We start from the raw sequence: 18,503 nt of genomic DNA, 5'->3' as shown, positions 1-18,503 counted from the left end.
AATATTCCCTGTGGTGTAGCATTCAGCGGGGATCGGAATGCCAAAGACATGTGGACATTGAGGCAACCTGTCAAAATGAATGATGTCTAATATTTACCAGGTTTGCCCTCTCCCATATCCCAATGGGGCATAGGGTGGCCCTTCAACAGGATCAAAATCTTGTGTCTAATGCACAGGAGATCAAGTGATTCCAGAAGGGGTTCTGGCTGGGCATGGACTGAGTTGGCTGTGGCAAGGAATCACACTGTACCTCACAAAAGATTTTGACAAAATCACTAGTTTGCTTTGTTGCTTAATTCAATAGTTCTTTGGAGATCCAGGAAAAACAAAGTTGGCGCAGTGAAGTTTTTTCAATTTGTCGTCACCATCATTTCTGCTCATACTCTTAATTGGCAAGGACAGGTCACCCATGTGTTTGTTCAAAATGCAGACTACAACGATCACAGATAATTGTGGGTGCCTCCCACTGTTACTCTAGGTGGAGAACTGCCACAAGACTACAGACCAAAGGGCACAGCCCAGCGCTCTCATTTTGAGACAGCGTTCAGTTCCGATACCTGATCCTAAGATCATGGCAAGATCACTGGAGGGCACAATATCTACCAAATGTGTCCGGCAATGATGTGTCTCCCACGGAGAACATGAATTTGATCCCAGTGGAAAGAGTGCACTGATGCAAGTGGCATTTTACTGAAGCTCAGTTTGGAGCTGACACCGATCATGTTGCACACGTTTGCACCTGCAACAAAACCTCACTTGCCAACGTAACCTCATCCATGGTGCATGTCCATGAGCTGGGGGTACAAATAATGTTAGTGGCAGCAATGGCGGCACCTTTCCAGGATCAGTCTGCTCTGGGTGAGGCAATCTGGCTGGTCATCTAATGAGCCTGAGGTCCCCACATTAATGAGGGGAAGGTATGTGAAGGGAGATGAGTTATCAGCTATTCTCCAACGACATTGAACGGATCTATGTGATCGCTGCGTCTCCGGAAATGTTAACAAAGAAAATAACGACTACAAAAACAGCGAGGTGTAGTGCTCACATATGTCACTTTTCCGCCCTTCCACATACCCACTTCCCCTTTATCTGCTCACTTTTCAGCAGCACACTTCTGTGTGTGCCGCCGACTACCCTCTATCCCTGCGTCGTCAGTTCCCTTCCACTAACATGGGTGAGGGCTGGCACCGCAGGGTCAATTTTTCCCCCCTTTTTTTCCTTTATTGTCCCCCACTTTCCATGTAATGGAAGCGGGCACAATGGGATTTGGAATTTTGTTAGCTACTGAATGTGCAGTAAATGCGCATTCAGCATTTTGTAGTCACCATTTTAGTATGACCCCTTTTGAACAACCTTAAAGTGCCTACTCCTACTCTTACAAAAGAGGAGGAGGATTTGTTTGCAAACTGCTTTGAAGCTTCGAAAACCAGATGGCTGCCTGTTCATAAAGTGGTAAAGGAGTATCTGTTAAAGGAATAAAGGGATTTGTAAAATCCTGTTCTGCCACTTTTTTCGTGAAAAGACACCTGGATGGTTTTGACGTCGGTCCTGTCAAAGACAGTCTCTCCACAGGATCCAATGGACAGAAAAGGTGCCATGAACTTTTCAATCAGCAGAGGGTCCTACGTTGCTTGCACAGCACAGCCAATTATTATAGATCTTTGTGATTTGTACAATCACGGATAAGGAAATGGCGACCTCGCCCCCCCACACCCTGATTGTCCATGAGAGAGCAATGGTAAGATTTCCATCAGACATTAGCTTTAGTGGCCTTTGCTCAACATCAGCAGGTTCAGCACTGGCAGTCCGCAGACGGATTTGGATGAAGATATGGAAAACAGAGATTCTCAAAGGGCATTTTTGCATTTTTTGCCTTTTGTAGGTCCTCATCTCTTTGGGCCACAACCGGAGGAACTAATGAAAAAATCAACAGAACATAGAAAGATTATTCTTCCTGTAAGATTATCGAAAACATCCTTTTTTGCCAAGGTCCATCACCTTCAGGTCCAGCAGTGTTTCAAGTTTGATGTTTTTTTTTAGGTAGGGCAATGATCGGGTCCATCTTTATTGTAACAAAACGTTGGCCTCAATCTCAGCCATCATCTGGATATATTGTACCAGTATTAGAGCACACTCTGGCCATAACATTCTCTGCTCAGTGCAACATTATTTTAAATGCCTGAGTGCACAGACTCCAATTTGGAGCACACATTAAAGGTTCAATCACCCTTGAAAGGATCAAACTAATTTAGGATTATAACTTACTTATTTCCAGTGTGTCTGAGCTTTTATCGTTGTCCCTCAGGTGGACTCTGTGTCTTTTCTGGTGATCCCTTATTTTGGAATCAATCAATAGTAGTGTGCTTTTGTCACTAGATTTGAAGCCCTATGTGGGATCCATACTGTAAACCTGTTAAAAGGTTGTTGCTAAGAAAGGAGCATAGTAGTTACTCGAATAGCCAGAAGTTTGGTAAGGTCAGACAAATTCTTAATTTTCTTTTTTAAAGAATAGCCTTTTGTCTGATCTCACCATCCAATATTTGTAGTTTACATTGAACGTTGAATCAGGCTTTCAGTATAAGAAGACAGTTGCTATCATTGCAAATTTGAAATGTATAGAGACTGGAAATATACATAAATGTATAAATATATTATACAGTGCGTCCCCCTATAGTTAAGGTGAAACCTATAATCCATTGGAAATGTGAAAATTCTATGGCTGATAACTTGTGTGCCGTAACATGGGTCTGTGTGACATTTAAAATGTGTAATTTGGGTCCCGGGTCGCCAGCAATGGAAGATTTTGTACACATTTATTTTACGTTTCAAAAGCTGTAAAGGCTCATAAAAGCACGTGTGGAGGATCTGAAAGGAGTATTTGTGAAGGTTTGGGGCTTGGTGATAGAGTGTTCTTTAACATATGATTTTGTGTATCGTTTTTCTGAGTTCGAGAATCGGCATGGATGGCAAAAAAACAGTAAATACTTCACAACTATAATATATTTAGATGTGTCAAGCAACGTGATTGCTAGTTTTGGAAGAGGAGTATTTTCAGTGAATTTATGAAGCAGTATGTTTTTTTAATAAAAACAAAATTACAGGGATTGCCTCCTAAATTAACTTACATTTTTCGGAGGGAAGTATTGGGAGCAATCAGTATTTTGGGGTGTTAAATGTGGTCAAAAACATTATAATTGCTCAAGTACTTCAAAATGAATTGTGCTGCAAAGGGCCGGGGGGAAGCAGATCCTTATTTACAATATCTTTTGTTTTGATTGGACAAGCTTTTCACGTTCTTGATTCTCTCATGAAGTCTGCAGGGAAGATATCTACATTATCGCACATCCCTCTTCTTCGTCACAGCACTTTATTAGTAATCCGACCTGTACCACAACATCCAGTGGTGTAACTTTGCTGAAAATGTTTTGGGGGACATGACAACTGAAGGAAAGGGTTGGGGTGGAGGAAGGGCGGAGGGTGGCTCTGAGGTGTAACCCTAAACCACTACACCACACGAGTCCCTTGCCAGCGCTCTGTTATAACCTTTGTAAGACTGGTGGTTTTAAAATTCAATACTAAAGGCACACCAGTCTTCTGTCAGTTATAACACCACGATGTGTCTTTAGAATTCACTGCATTGATAATAGTAAAGAACCTGAGCCCTCTCTACCTAAAAAGGGGCTGCAAGCATTGTGGAGGGGCCTGGTGTTTGATTATTGCCAACAGGGCATTGAATCAAACAAGCATATGGACATAATACAAAATGGATGCCTGCAAGATTTTAAAACAGCATATTAAGTTGCTTATTCTGATTTTAAAATTACTCTGAACATGTTTTATCTTATATTTTTTAGATGTAGCAACAGTTTACACCAACAGAGTGCATACCTGATTATTTGTATTTTATTTTATTTAAAGAGCGTTATATGTCAAAGTGCTTAACAAGTAAAAGATACAATACAATTCAAGAGGAAATAAATGAAACAACCAAATCGGCAAGCAAGCAAACGTGTTTTGAGACAAGAACAGAAGTGTGGAAAAGAGGAGAGAGAGTGAAGGGGGAGAGGGATTGCATTCCAATGTTTAGGGGCCAGTAAGTAAAAGAAAAGAAAGCAAGACATGGAGGACACAGACTGTAAGTAGAAAAGGGACTTGAGATAGAAGGAAGCAGGAAATACAATGAAATCAGACATCTAAAGATAAGACAGAGAAAGTTAAAGAGAAGGCATAGTTCAAAGAAGAGCCTCTGGAGTGAAACAAGTGCTGGGGAGATAGTCAAGTGAGGATAAAGAGAATAGTAGAGATATAGCTAAGTAGCCGGGAGGCAAAAAAGAAGAGTAGAACAGTAAAATAAGTGAGAAAAAATAAGAATAAACAAGGATTTTCCTTGCTTTAAAGGAAAGGAAGGGTTGTACCTTCTGAATATTTAAAAGCTGTAAAAGGGCAAAAGTGGGCAATAGCGGTGCTTTGAGAGGGAAACATAAGAGAAGAGTCTAGAATCACACTGAGGTTCTGAGAAGATGAAGAAATATTAAGAGAAGAGGGAGGAAAAGGCAGATGGGGGTTCTAATAGCAGTCAAGAAAAGGAACTCAGTCTTGGAGGGGTTTAAATGGAGATAGTTGTCTCCATCCAATGCTGTGTAATGAGAAGACAAGAAGAGTAGAATGAAGGATAAAAAGAAGAGAAAGAAAGGAAGAGCTGTGTGTCATCCACGTAACAGTAGCGAGAAAGTCCAGAGGACGAAATGATAGTGGCGAGAAGAATCAGATATGGAGAAAATAGAAGCAGACCTAAGACTGAACCCTGGTTGATGATGCAATTTTCTGAAAAAGTTAGTGTCCAAATATAGCCTGACAGCATTTATTTACTTGAATTAATTGTGGGATAACCTTGTCTAAAGATACCTGATCTAGGTCACTCTGATGCACATGGCAAACAGCAACACTGTTCAAATGAGTTTGTGACATTGTGGAGCACAGCCAAGTTTGTAGAGGCTGAAGAGCACTGAAACTCCTCTCGACTTAACATGTGCTTACAGGAATGACTATCAGCAGCCTAAGAAATCTTTCCAGCTCACTAAATAGTCTCCTAACATCACTCCTGAGTTGTTGGAACTGGATAAGAGCCTCATTTAAGGATGTTCATGTGAAATGGTGTGAGAATATTTCCAGTTGTACTTGCAGCAATCTAACATTGATACCTGGAGATGACATTAAATCTTCAATGTTTTTGTCAGTGAGACCAGCACTGCACTTTACTGCATTAAGAAGTATTTCTTCCAATTGTGAACATTCTTGAAATCCTGAGTGACTAAACCGGTGTTCTAGCTGAGAAAAGACAATATATAGGATTTTAAAGTACACAGCTGTCTTTGCACAGTATTGTTCTCTGTTACCAACTAAACATACTTGCACTTTTCTGGGTCATGGAGGGGCGATTGGTTCTAAGCTGTAAGATTATTTAGCATTTTTTTTCATGCAGCACCACTGCATGGGTTTGGTGCATTGCTATAATGCAGTACAGCAAGGCATGTGTTGCCAGTGTGACATGGACATGTAAATGAAAACAGGCTATTCAGTCAAAAACGATTTCTACATCTAAAATGCAAATATTTTTTTTCACAGTTAAAAGCATATATTTTTTTTCTCACCTGAAATTCCTCTGTTGCAGGAGACACATTTGAGGATTAATGAACTAACCTCATTAACAATACTAACATGATTCTAACTCATTAATAATATAATGTGTTCTCCAGTGCAAAATGAGATGGAAAAGACAGGCTCTGAAAAAGACAGGCTCTGAAAGTCATTTTAAACGTGCATCCAGATTTTTTTTTCTCTTTGCTTCTATCTGTGCTCTGTCCACAGTATTTGCAGGAAGCAAATACTCGAATAAGCAGGAAATCAGTTTTGTTACAGTTGCAACTGTATAAGCCAAGCCATTGTTGAAAGTAGGAGTATAGGACATGATGGATTTTTATTGGATGCACGTCACATTAAGGGAGGTAACAAGAGTTTTCCTGTAGAATCTCGGGGAAGAAGAGAGTTAGAAGACATTTTTACACAGCTCGGAGAAAGACCTGGCTGGTGGCTGGGGAGTTTCCTGATTGAAGAAGCAGATTCCAGTGCACTGCTGCAGAGACTGGGAATTCCAGTCAATAAGCCCCGGTTTGAGTGACGGCAGATGCTCGTCCTTACTGGGGTGATTTAAGAGGGAGCATTGAGCCACTTCCAGAAGGCGACCAGCCGAAGAATTTCACATGCTGGGCAGGCTTGGTAATTATATTGAAGAGTGTGGGGGCAGTGTGTATGTGTGCGAAACTATTCAGTCAGAGTAGAAGAGGGAATTCCAGTGTTTTATCAACATGTTTAATGTTGCAAATTGAATATGTTCATGCCGCTCTCTTCTCATTTTGTTACAGATAATGTTGTTACTGTGCAATTTCCATTTATTTCTGTAAAAAGAGTAAGATCGTGTTGAAATGCAATTTTTTGTAATACACAAAAATATCTGAAAGCGGACGGGTAGTGTGTTTTATTTTTCTCTTTTCTTTGTGCATCTACCATTATAGCACTGATAATATGGGAAGATGTTTAGACAGTGCAATTGTCATTTTTAAGGTAGCTAAAAATAAGACTTGGCGGTAGCTGTGTCCACGATTCCATTCAGTATATAAGTGTGTGTGTTTTTTGAACGAAACATAATAATAACATAATGAAATAGCCTGCTGCTGGAGGTACATGCGTCAGCAGAAAGAGAGGCCCTGGACATAGTTCACTGATGTAGATAAATTGGTGATGAATACCACATGTTAGTTCGCTGTCGTAGATAAGTCAGTGAGAACAGCCCATGGTGGCACTCCCAATGAAAATGTGGTGTTCCTAAAATGTAAGCCTGAGGCCTCTCTAGTGATCACATGAACAAAATAAGCAAAAATAAGGGGTTCTGGATATTGGGGCCACATATAAAACAAAGGAATTATGCTCACCAGAAATACCACCAATAACGCCTACCAACATGATGTATACCACTAAATGTATCTGTGTGCTGAAATAATGTATGTATACTGTAGTACTATATACCAAATCTAATCTGAATGCAAAGAGTGATTATTACTGAATTATTTTCATTTTGGCGGTAAGAAAATACCGCTAGGCCCCAAATCTATACAAAATACCCAACATATTTATGGTGCGTTGCAGGCCGGGAAAGTGATCATAGAGCACCTATTGGGCGTGGCAAGCGTGTCTCACACTGCCATCTGTACATTAAATGGAACCCATTTCATAATAACAGTGTGTCACCAAAAACGAATTTCAGAATGTCACAAAGGGAAACCACATTCTCAGAACTAGTGCAATATTTAGAGGCAAAGTTGTTTGCACATGGGACGTGGTCATCTAACAGTACCTCAGAATGGCATGACCACATTCAGGGTGAGGTGCAGAAAGAAAAACTAGACAATATTTTTGCAGAAGGCAGCATAATTCAGGTCTGCCTTACAAGGTTATTGAATGCAGCCAATAAAAGTGCAGAGAAAGACTGTTTAATACGGCTATGCGCCAAAATATGGTTTATTTTGAATAGGTCCCTGCGAATGCAAGAAAATGATACCCAGCTAATTAACAGGTTAAAGACTGACTTAGATGGGGCAAGCAAAAAAGAGAAGATGTTAAGAACAGAATTAGAAGGATGTCAGAAAGACATGCAATTAAAATGCAGAGATTTTGATATTCAGTTGTCCAAAAGCAAGAAACAGTTTGAAGACAGTGAGCAAGAATTGGTACACTTAAAAGCCTTAGTGGACCACATTAGACAGGATAAAGATGAGATTGTTTCAGAAATGCAGATTTTACAAAAAGAACATTTTGAAAAAGAAAGTTATCTCCAAGGTGCAGAGCAAGAAATTGTTAAAATGATTCAAGAAAGAGACAAGAGAAACAAAGAAATCAAGGAATGCCAAAAAATGTGCGACATGCAGGAGGTAATAAATAAAATGATTGATGAAAACAACTATCTGCAAAATGAATCAGACAGGCTCCTTAAAAATTGTAAGGACTTAGAACAGCAAATGTGCATACCTAGGTCCCAGGAGAGGCGGCAGGGTACTACATTCAATGGAGTGGAGGTGAATTCTATTTCTACCCAAAGAACTAGTGCTCCAGTGACTGGGCCGGTGACTGAACTTGGTTGCAGCGCCCTTGGGGGATTTGATACTCCCATTGGGGGCCGCCACCAATCCCATACACCTGGAACCAGGATAGAGTCACCAAGTAGTGCAATTCCATGCATTGCAACAATAGCCGCATAAAAATAATGAAATCTATTAAAGCTCTGATCAAACCATTTAAAATAGGAGGGGAATGCTGCATTGAGGATCACTTAGAAGCGGTTCATGACATTTTTAAAGCACTCCAGATACCTAAGGAACAGTACAGGCAGTATTTTCATTTAACTTTAGATGCTCCGACGGCCAGCATCATAAGAGGATTAAATGAACAGCAGAATATGACATGGGTGGAGTTTGAAAAGAAATTAGGCGTCATTTTTCTCCTTTCCAGTCATTACAGGAGGCAAAGAAAGTTGCTTACACACTTACTGCTGGGCCTAATACATCCCCTCGCCAGTTTTTACAAGACTTAAAAAGAGCATTTTCTCGCTTTGATGTATCTTTTGACCCCAATTCTAATGAATTTAAAACCGCCTACTTCTATGGGCTACAGAAAGACATCATATCCCAATTGGTCCGTGAATTTGATCGTGACAAGTCCCTTGAGTGGATTGTGCATCAAAGCACAAAACTATATGAGGTGCTCTATTGTCAGGGTAGAGAAAGTGATAAAATGAAAGATACTAGACCTAAATCTAAAGAACCCTCAGCAACAGTGATGGAAATCAGGTCAGCCAAGATGTCCCTTAAATCTGCTCAAAGTCCAGGTAAAAATAATTCGGCACCTGAACAAAGGGTTAATCAACAAATGTCATCACACTCTGCACCAATGTTTCAATCACATGATCCTAGTAATAGGGAGAGCTACATCAGTCCTAGGTATTTAGGAGATAGGCCCCGGGAAGGCTATCGGTATGATATATCAGGTATGAACCATAATCAGAGACAAAATCAAGATCAAAGAAATGATGGTCCCTACCAGACATTGGGGACACAGAGCAAATTTGATCCCAACACCATGATATATGGTAATCAGGATAGACCCCGATATGTGGATCGATTTGCTGATAATGGGAATCAACATAGGGGCCAGTACCCACAACATGAGAGACAGGACATGAGACAGAACATGAATTATACTCCACGTCAGTACAATGATTCCCCACCAGGGGACTGCAACCAAAGGATGGGTACACCTCGCTCCCCTCCACAAATGAATCAAGAGTTCAGAAACTATCCCAATAGAAATCACTCACCTGAGAGGTATCAGAATAGATCCAATCAGGGAGAAAGCAATCAATATCGATCTAGGCCACAGAGAGAGGATTCTAGAGAGATGGAAAGATTCCAGTGCCTTGAGGCCCAAGTGAAAATGTTAGCTGAACAAATAGGGAAGCTTTGTACAGCACACAAACAGTCATCAAAGGAGGGGGCTGATGGCCATAGCAATGACCTGGGGGCTTCTTCTGAAAAGTGACTAAGTACTCAGGATACCTACAGCGCCGAAAAAACAGATTGCTCTGATGTAATTTCGCATAATGACTCTGAGATGTTTAATGATTTAAAAGTGAAGATGCCAGTAAGTGAACATGTAACAGAAAGTGCAAATACTTCTAAAAGAGAGGTATGGTTTAACCTAAAGTTAAATCAAACATTGGAGATTTGTACAAATGAAATAAGAAAACCTGAAATTCCAAAAGAACAAAGAGACAGATTTAAGAAAAATGACTCATGCATGTGGAATACCAGTAAACAGGGAGTAAGTGGGGATGATATAATTTCTTTCCTGGGCAGTCAAAACAATGACCAAACACAGGCAGAAAAAGGCAATACTCCAAAGGAGGGTACATGCCAATCACCTGAAGTATTCTTTGAGCCACATATTTTTGAAGAAGTTAAGAGGGCTGATACCATACTAAACAATCACAAATGCACGGAATTAAACAATGACCAATTGCTGAATGATGTTGTTACACATGTTCAGTTGGAAGATTGTAATGTGGTCCCAGATAATACCTGGATGGATAGGCGAACAGTGGCCACACTCAAACCTCTGAACATGGAGAAATGAATAAAGTCTCTCGGGCAGAAATGGGTAAAAAGGAGGGAAAAATGTCTTTCCATTTACCAATGTGCTTAGCCAAAAGTGAAAAAGGTCTGAAAAAGGTGAGTCCTGAAATCAGTAAGAATTCACACTTCTTATCTGTATTAGAGGAAGTTGAGGACAGGTATTATGCTCCCATCACTGTAGAAGAAAAATGCCAAACATTTGCACTGATTGACACTGGTGCACAGGCCACAATTATGTTCAAGGAGCTGGTAAAGAGTATCAATGAAGGAAGATCCCCGCAGAATCAGATCACAGTGAAGGAAAATCAAGGTCCGGTGCATAACTTTAATGGGGAGGAGGTGCCCATCATAGGTGTAACTGAGGTTGACATAAAAATAGGAAAGCACAGAATGAAACAAGAGCTATTCATCACATCTATTTGTGAAATTCCATTTCTGATGGGGACAGATTGCCTGAAAAGATTGTCTCCTCTCATAGATGTGGTGAATGGCGTGCTGTGGTCCTTAACCAAAAAACCATTGAGACCTAAGAAAAGAAAATCACAAAACAGCAACATAAATGAATGTCACACCGTTGCCAAAACAAATGATGCTGTGGAGGATATTTCCAGAATAGTTGCATACCTAGTGTCACTGTTATATTAATGTGTCTAGACAAAATTCAGAGCGACAATGAAAAACTACCTGTACAAATATACTTGGACCCAAGGAAAAAATGGCAGACTGCCATAGATGAGCACACTTTACGTTTTTATTTAAAAGAGAAGACACGCAAACAGAATATTGCTCCTAAAACAGATTCAGAAAAACACATTACCACTCTTGCTGAAATAACCATGGGTTCATGTTGGTATAAATGACTGTTTTAAAACAATAAAAGCCACTTTAGCGCTTGAACAGGAGAGGAGCTTTATTAATGAGAAATTGTTGCAAAAAATAATGGAGAGGGAGGAGATCCCGAAATTTAGGATTAAAAACCAATATGTGTCTGGGTTGGATAGTCCAGACTTTGAAAACCGAATTGCAGGCAGATGCATGCTAAAAATTAGCATTGGGCAGAAAATAATTTACCATAATGTATGGATAGTGAGTGGAACACACAATGATTTTTACATGGGCAATGACATCATGCACAGAATGTGTATGGTGTTAGATTTCCTTAATCAAAAAATATGGTCACGCCTAGGTGGGCCGGCACCTGAATTTGAAGACAAAAGAAGGGCTTATCATTGTGCACAACTGGTTCCTTATGCAATCGAACTACAAATGAGGAAAGATACTATTATTCCTGCATTTACAAAACAGTTTGCAATAACACTGAAATGCAAAAATGGTCAGCAGATGAAAGACTCTGATACATTTGTGTGCCTGAATGAATCCATAAAACAGCAAGGCCTGGATTATGAATACATTCCATTGGTAGATATTGGTGAAGGGTCTGTAAGAATTATGGTAAATAATAAGGGTTGTCAAGATATTCATTTAGAGGAAAACGCCCCATTAGGAATGGCCATACAAAAATCACATTATACTGCAGATCTAAGTAACATGGTGATTGGAAATATCCCTGAAAAGTTTGTAGATGCCAAGGGTGAGTTGCCAGAATACCTGGACTCCCAGCCCAAAGGAATATTTAAAATTCATTCTGTGTTCCCTTATGATTCAAGTGAGACAGTATGCTGTTATCAAGAGAGTTGTATAACATTTGATTTAAGTGAAAATTAAATGGAAAATCAGCCCGTTGAAATGGAAGCTGACATGCCAAAAAAATGTAAAAGTGGCAGCTTTACAAAGAGACACAGCCACACAGCTAGAGGAAAGCGCCGAGATTCCACTACCAGAACATTTTCCAGAATTTTCCAAAATGGTAGAAGAGCAGATCTCCTTAGCGGATGCGTGTGACAACAATGAGGATAGAAATTAATTGAGGAAGATATTTATGGAATTTAAAGATGTATTTGCAAAAGATGCTTATGATTGTGGGCTAACTAATTTACATGTGGCCACACTTCCGGAAGGGTGTAGCAGAAGTCCAGTATTTGTACGCCAGTATAGACTACCGCTGGCATGTTTAGAATCATTGGCAGAGATTATTAAAAATTTAGAATCGCGGGGAATCATCAGGCCTATCCATAGCACATCCAACATGCCCATTTTAGGTGTGTTAAAGCCAAATGGTCAATGGCGGCTATGTGCAGAATTAAGGGAGTTAAATAAAAGAGTACCAGTGTCCAGATGGCCACTGCCATTCATTGATCAGGGCCTAGCTCAGGTACATGGTTCAAAGGTGTTTACCACATTAGATCTCACCTCTGGATATTGGTGCGTCCCATTGGCAGAGGAGATACAGAATTTATTTTCCTTTACATTCGACAGAACTCAATACGCATGGGTTAGAACTCCGTTCAGGTACGTTAATTCAGGGAGTGAATTTGGAATATTTTCGAGGAAGGCCATACCTGATGCGGCAGAAAGAGGAACCATAGTTTATGTGGATGATGTCCTGATAAAAAATGAAAGTTTAAAAAACCATTTTGATGAAATAAGACATGTGCTTGGCCAATTGCAGAAAGCAGGCGCCAAAGTGTCTTTACAAAAAGCACAATGGTGCAAGAAAAAAGTGAATTTTCTAGGCCATGAAGTAACTGAATATGGGCTAAATACACAAAAGAAGAAAATAGAGGCCATACAAAAACTAAAAGACCCTAAAAATGTGAAATGGGTAAAACGTTTATTAGGAATGACAGGGTATAACAGGAAGTTCATTGAAAATTATGCTGAAATCACTCAACCATTAACTAAACTGCTAAAAATTAATACACCCTGGAAATGGGAAAAAGAGCAGTCTGATGCTGTGGCTAAATTAAAATAATGTCTTGTAAAGGCACCATGTTTAGCATATCCCATAAAGGACAGGGATTTCTTTATAGAAATAGGTTTCTCTGAACATTGTATGTCAGCAGTGTTATCACAAAAACATGATGTGAATCACAAAACCATTGCCTATGCAAGTAAAGCATTTTCCCAAGTTGAAATGAAATTCAATGAATGTGAAAAGGCCCTATTAACCACTGTGTGGGCGCTACAACATTTCCGCCCCATTGTTCAGGGAGAAAAGGTGATTATTGAAACAAATCATCAACCTTTGCAATTCTTAGAGAGTAAAAGAATTAGGTCAGGTAATCTAGCGCAGTCCAGAATCACTTCATGGACGCTAGCATTACAAGCTTTTCCTATAGAAGTGAGATATGGCCAAAATAAAAAGAGCCCAATTGCTCAAGGTTTAGCAGATTTACATGACTGGGCAGCTGAACAAGCATCAAACGAAATGGAAATAGAACCTAATTTACAGGAGTTTCAACAATCACCACACAAAGCTTTTGATGAAAAAACATGCAAGGACTTGCCAACTGTATATGTTGATGGTTGTGCTTTTCACATTGAAAATGACAGTAATAAACAATTAGTGTCAGGAATAGGAAATGTCTGGTTGAAATGTGAAGGTATCCCCAGCATAGGGATGAGAATTGGAGCTAGGAGCAGTCAAGTAGCAGAATTGGCAGCCATTTATAAAGCAATTGCTACTGCAATTGATAATAAATTCAGTGAAATTGTCCTGGTGACTGATTCTGACTATGCACGAAATAGCTTTGTGGAATACCTACCTGGCTGGAAAGCGAGAGGCATGATTACATACAGCAAAAAGCCACTTAAACATGGAAAAATGATACAAGCCATAGACAAATTGGTGTCAGAAAATAATTTGACAATATACTGGAGAAAAGTTCGTGGGTATTTAAAAACTCCAGGAGAGGATAAGGAGGGGAATGATAAGGCAGACCACCTGGCTAAGATTGGGGCTGTGATGGGAAAATTGCTACCTATTGAACATTTACTGGGTGAAATACAGATTGATGCAGTAACACTTTCTAAAGCACCAAAGGAGACAGAACAATCAGTGGTACAATGGAGTTACAACACCCCAGACCAAGATTTGATTGAGGCACAAAAAAATGATCGAATTTTGGGAATCTATTATAACCATTTGATAGATCCTGGACAAAACCCTTTAACAGAAGATGATTGTGTGGGAAAAGAGGAATTGAGGGTGCTATTAAAGAATAAAAAACAAATTAGACTACAGGATGGACTCATGGGCCCTCATTACGATCCTGGCGGAAAGTAACTGACCTGACCGCCATAGCGTAAATAGCGTTTCCGCCATTGCACGATGGAGTAAAGTGCCGCTAATTCTGACCCATCGGGCACGAGCATTACGCCATGGCGGAAGTGCAAAGTCCGCGATGGCGGAAATGTCCCCAAAACGGCCCTCACCGCCGTCGTACGGCGCCCTAGGTGCAATTCCGCCACCCATCATAGCGGTCACCGTAATGAGCGCTAATCGCAAAATATGGTGACCGTAAATATACGGAAACGGAAGTAAAAACATGGGTCCGGAACGGGAAACAGCACGCCGTACACATATAAAATCAGAATCCCAACACAACCATCAAAAATCCGACCCTGAGACACATCCCAACCCGTTAGCCACCCTAGTTAAAACAATCAAAATGGGAAAAATTGCTAAAAAAGCGTGCGACCGCAAGCGGCAGGTCCACTTCTCCCATGAGGAACTCACCGTGCTCACAGAGACCCTCCAGGAAAATGCTGCCGTCGTCTTCTCGACGCAAATGACCAGGACGGTACTTGCGAACAAGAAGGCCATATGGGCCCTGGTGGCACAGCGGGTAAGTGCGGTGGGGACCGCACCCCACAGCAATGCAGAAAGCGATGGGACGACTTGCGGATACGCGTACGGAGCATACTATCAGCCAACCGTAACATTGCCACAGCTACCGGGGGAGGATCGGAATCACCCATCAAGTTGACCCCCTGGGAAGAAATCTGTGCCTCCACCATTGGAATGGAGAGTATAGAGGGAGTCGGAGGGATGGAGAAAGGAGTGCAGACATCCGAAGAATCAGGTAGGTGGGCCAAATAAAACAATGCTAAATCCACAATGTCCAATCATGTGAAGTACCATGTGTCCACATAGTGCAACAGAAACACATGTCCAGGAGAACGGCCACATACATTGGCCTGATAGCGCACTTTAAAACTCACATCAAATACATTAACAATCAAAAATCCTAAAAACACCCTCTACACGTGCAGCATGCACACCCTAACTGCAGGCTGCAAAACAACTGCATCCTCAATCCACACAAAATGAAACCACCTCCAAGGCCCTGACCCAAATCACCCTCAGGTACCACCCCAATGCATGTGAAACATTGCCATTCCAATTTCCACAGACCCATAAATAACGCTCGCCCTCCTTTACTCCACCACAGGGTCCGATTCAAACGACGAGCTGCAGGACACCCCTACCAGCACACCTGCAAAGAGGGCCAAGACCAACGGCCAAAGACCCTCCACCTCAGCTGCACGGATCAAGACACGGCAGCAGCACAAATCAAGTGGCAGCACACAGGAGGGGACTTCAACAGGCACCCCAGCAGCCAGCATGCCCACACCAGCAGCACCACAGGTCCCCCCAATGGATGCCACAGAAGGCACTGCTTCTGATGGCAGCAGCACCATAGGTGACACTGCATTAATGCCAGCATGCTCCGACACAGAAAACGGTGCTGTCGATGTAGGACCCATCCATGACCTGTCTCAATCCCCCTGTTTGTATCATCCCGTACACCATGAGGATACCACGCAGGGGCACCCACAAGACGACGACTGGCCATCCCCCACAAGCCCTGTGGCAAGGCAACATGAGGTGATCAGCCCCTCTGTGACACCACCGCAAATGGGCATGGCCCAGCAGAGGCAACAGTCCCTCGACCAGGTGATCGTGCAACAGCAGCAACTGGCCACGCTCCTCAAGGAGCATGCTGATGAATGTGGGGCTTCTAAGGCAGCCATAGAAACATCTACTGAGACACTTAGGGCACAAATGGAGCGAAGTACAGAGACACTAAGGGTACAAATGGAGAGAAGCACCGAGAGCCTGAGGGGGGAACTGCATGCGACGTCCAAAGACGTATGTGGTGAACTTGCCGCTGTGCGCCGTGTGCTCACTGAGCTCTCACAAACCCTTAGGGACATGCATGGACGTGAGCAGGCCGAGACATCATCCGTTGCAAGTTCCGTCCAGGGCAGCCCCCAACGTAGATCTGGGAGGAACCTGCGCTCCACAGGCAGGGGTGCCCCTGATACCCAGAGAGGGGGCTTGCAATAGCGTCTGCCCACGGACAATGAGCATCTTTGGACACTGGTGTTCGGGGGGGAGGTAGGAGGGTGGAGGGGGGGTGTTGGGCTTACTTGGGTGGCGGGTCGATGGGGTGTGTAATATAATTTCACAAATGCTATAAACATCACATAATCATCCAATGAGATGTGTGGACATTGATATTTGTGTACGAGGCCTTTATAGGCGTACAGTCCACATTGTGCATGTACCAGACACACACAGTGCCACAAGTCCCGTGTCCATGCATCAGCCACCAGGCGTGAGTGCTAGAAGCATGAATCTATGATATTCTGACGAATTTCACGGGCCTCCTGTGCCTCGCGGACTCCTTGAGGTGCTGCCACATCCCCACCCTCATCATGACCATCTTCAGGTGCTTGCAGTTCTGCGTCAGGGGGCATGGGCACATTTCTACGTACGCACATGTTGTGTAGCATGACACATGCCATGACTATCCTTGCAACCTTCTCATGGCGGTACAGGAGTGCCCCGCCAGACCTGCTGAGGCAGCGGAAACGAGCCTTCAGTAGGCCGAATGCCTGTTCTATGACTACACGGGTACGTGAGTGGGCATGGTTGTAGTCCTCCTCATGCTGATTCTGTGGGTTCCGGAGTGGTGTAAGGAGCCATCTCTTCAGTGGATACCCGGCATCACCTGTATGTGGACAATAAAGGATGTTTGTGGAATGACATTGCTACGTACGCATCCCCCCCCCTTCCTGCCAGGTCATTGCCGCATCACATACCCCACATTATCATGCATGGAATGAGACTCACCGAGTAGCCAGGATCTGTTCCCTGCGTGTCGCTCCATGTAGCGTGGTATTGTAGAGTTCCTCAAGACCATAGAATCATGGGTTGATCCAGGAAATCGGGCACAACAATGTGTAAAGATCCTGTTGGAGTCACACACCATTTGTACATTAAGAGAATGATATTGTTTCCGGTTGCGGTACTGGACCTCCATGGCATGTGGGACAACCAATTCCACATGGGTGCAGTCGATGGCACCAATGCAACCCGGTATGCCGGCAAGTGCATGGAATCCCACTTTTGTGTTTGTAATCTCCTGCTCCGAGCGTGGTAAAGAGATGTAGTCGTCTGCGTGCTTCAGGAGGGCATCGAGCACTTGCAATAGTGTCCGTGAGAACAGTGGCTGTGAAATGCCATGCAACTGTCCGACTGTGTGCTGGTAGGTGCCTGTGGCCAGGAAGTGGAGTACAGACACCACCTTCAGTAGGGGTGGGATGGCGGTTGGGCTATCTATCATGCTGACAAGGTCAGCGTGTGTCATGTCCACAATGGCGATTATGGTGTCCCGGTCCAAACGGTAGAGGGTGTGGATCTGCTCAGCAGTGAGGTTGAACGGATGAGCTCGGAGGCGTGAGATTGCGGGCTGCCTGCGTGGTGGTAGTGGCTGTGCTGGTGGGCCTTGCTGGCCCTGCCTTGCCCTCCTCCTCCTCCTGCGTCTCCTCTGTGCGGCCGGTTGTTGTAGTAGTTGTTGTTCGTCTTCTTCTTGAAGTTGGAGTACTTGCAGTGCTATCAGGTCCCCCAGGGCCAACATCGCTAGTCCTGCCGGTAGCATTTTGGAGTGGGTGTGGTTGTGGGAGGGGGTTGGGTGTGCAATTTATGTGTTTTCAGGCTGTGTAGCCTCCACCTGTGGTGATTCATTCCACCTGTGCCAGCTGCAATCCCCTTTGGGCGAGCACTGTACCGAGGTTCACCGACGGGCGGGGCGTCCCATTTGTGAGTGAAGCCAGTTGCCATTTTCACACACTGCCGCACTACATGGATGATTTTGTGATTTCAAGCGGTCACAGATGCCTTTTCGACGTGATGTTGCAAATGAGGAATTCGAAGGACAGCGCTTTCGGTTTTCAGCTAGCGGCGAGGAGACGCCCACAGGTCTGACTGCAAATATAACGTTCTATTGTTTAATGTCCTTGGGACAGGGGCCATGGCGAGAATGCAATGATTGATATGAATAGTATGGGATG

This window comes from Ambystoma mexicanum, chromosome 1p (genome assembly GCF_040938575.1).
Source record: "Ambystoma mexicanum isolate Mex_15411 chromosome 1p, UKY_AmexF1_1, whole genome shotgun sequence".
Taxonomy (NCBI): Eukaryota; Metazoa; Chordata; class Amphibia; order Caudata; family Ambystomatidae; genus Ambystoma; species Ambystoma mexicanum.
Note: the sequence above shows the minus strand (reverse complement) of the source record.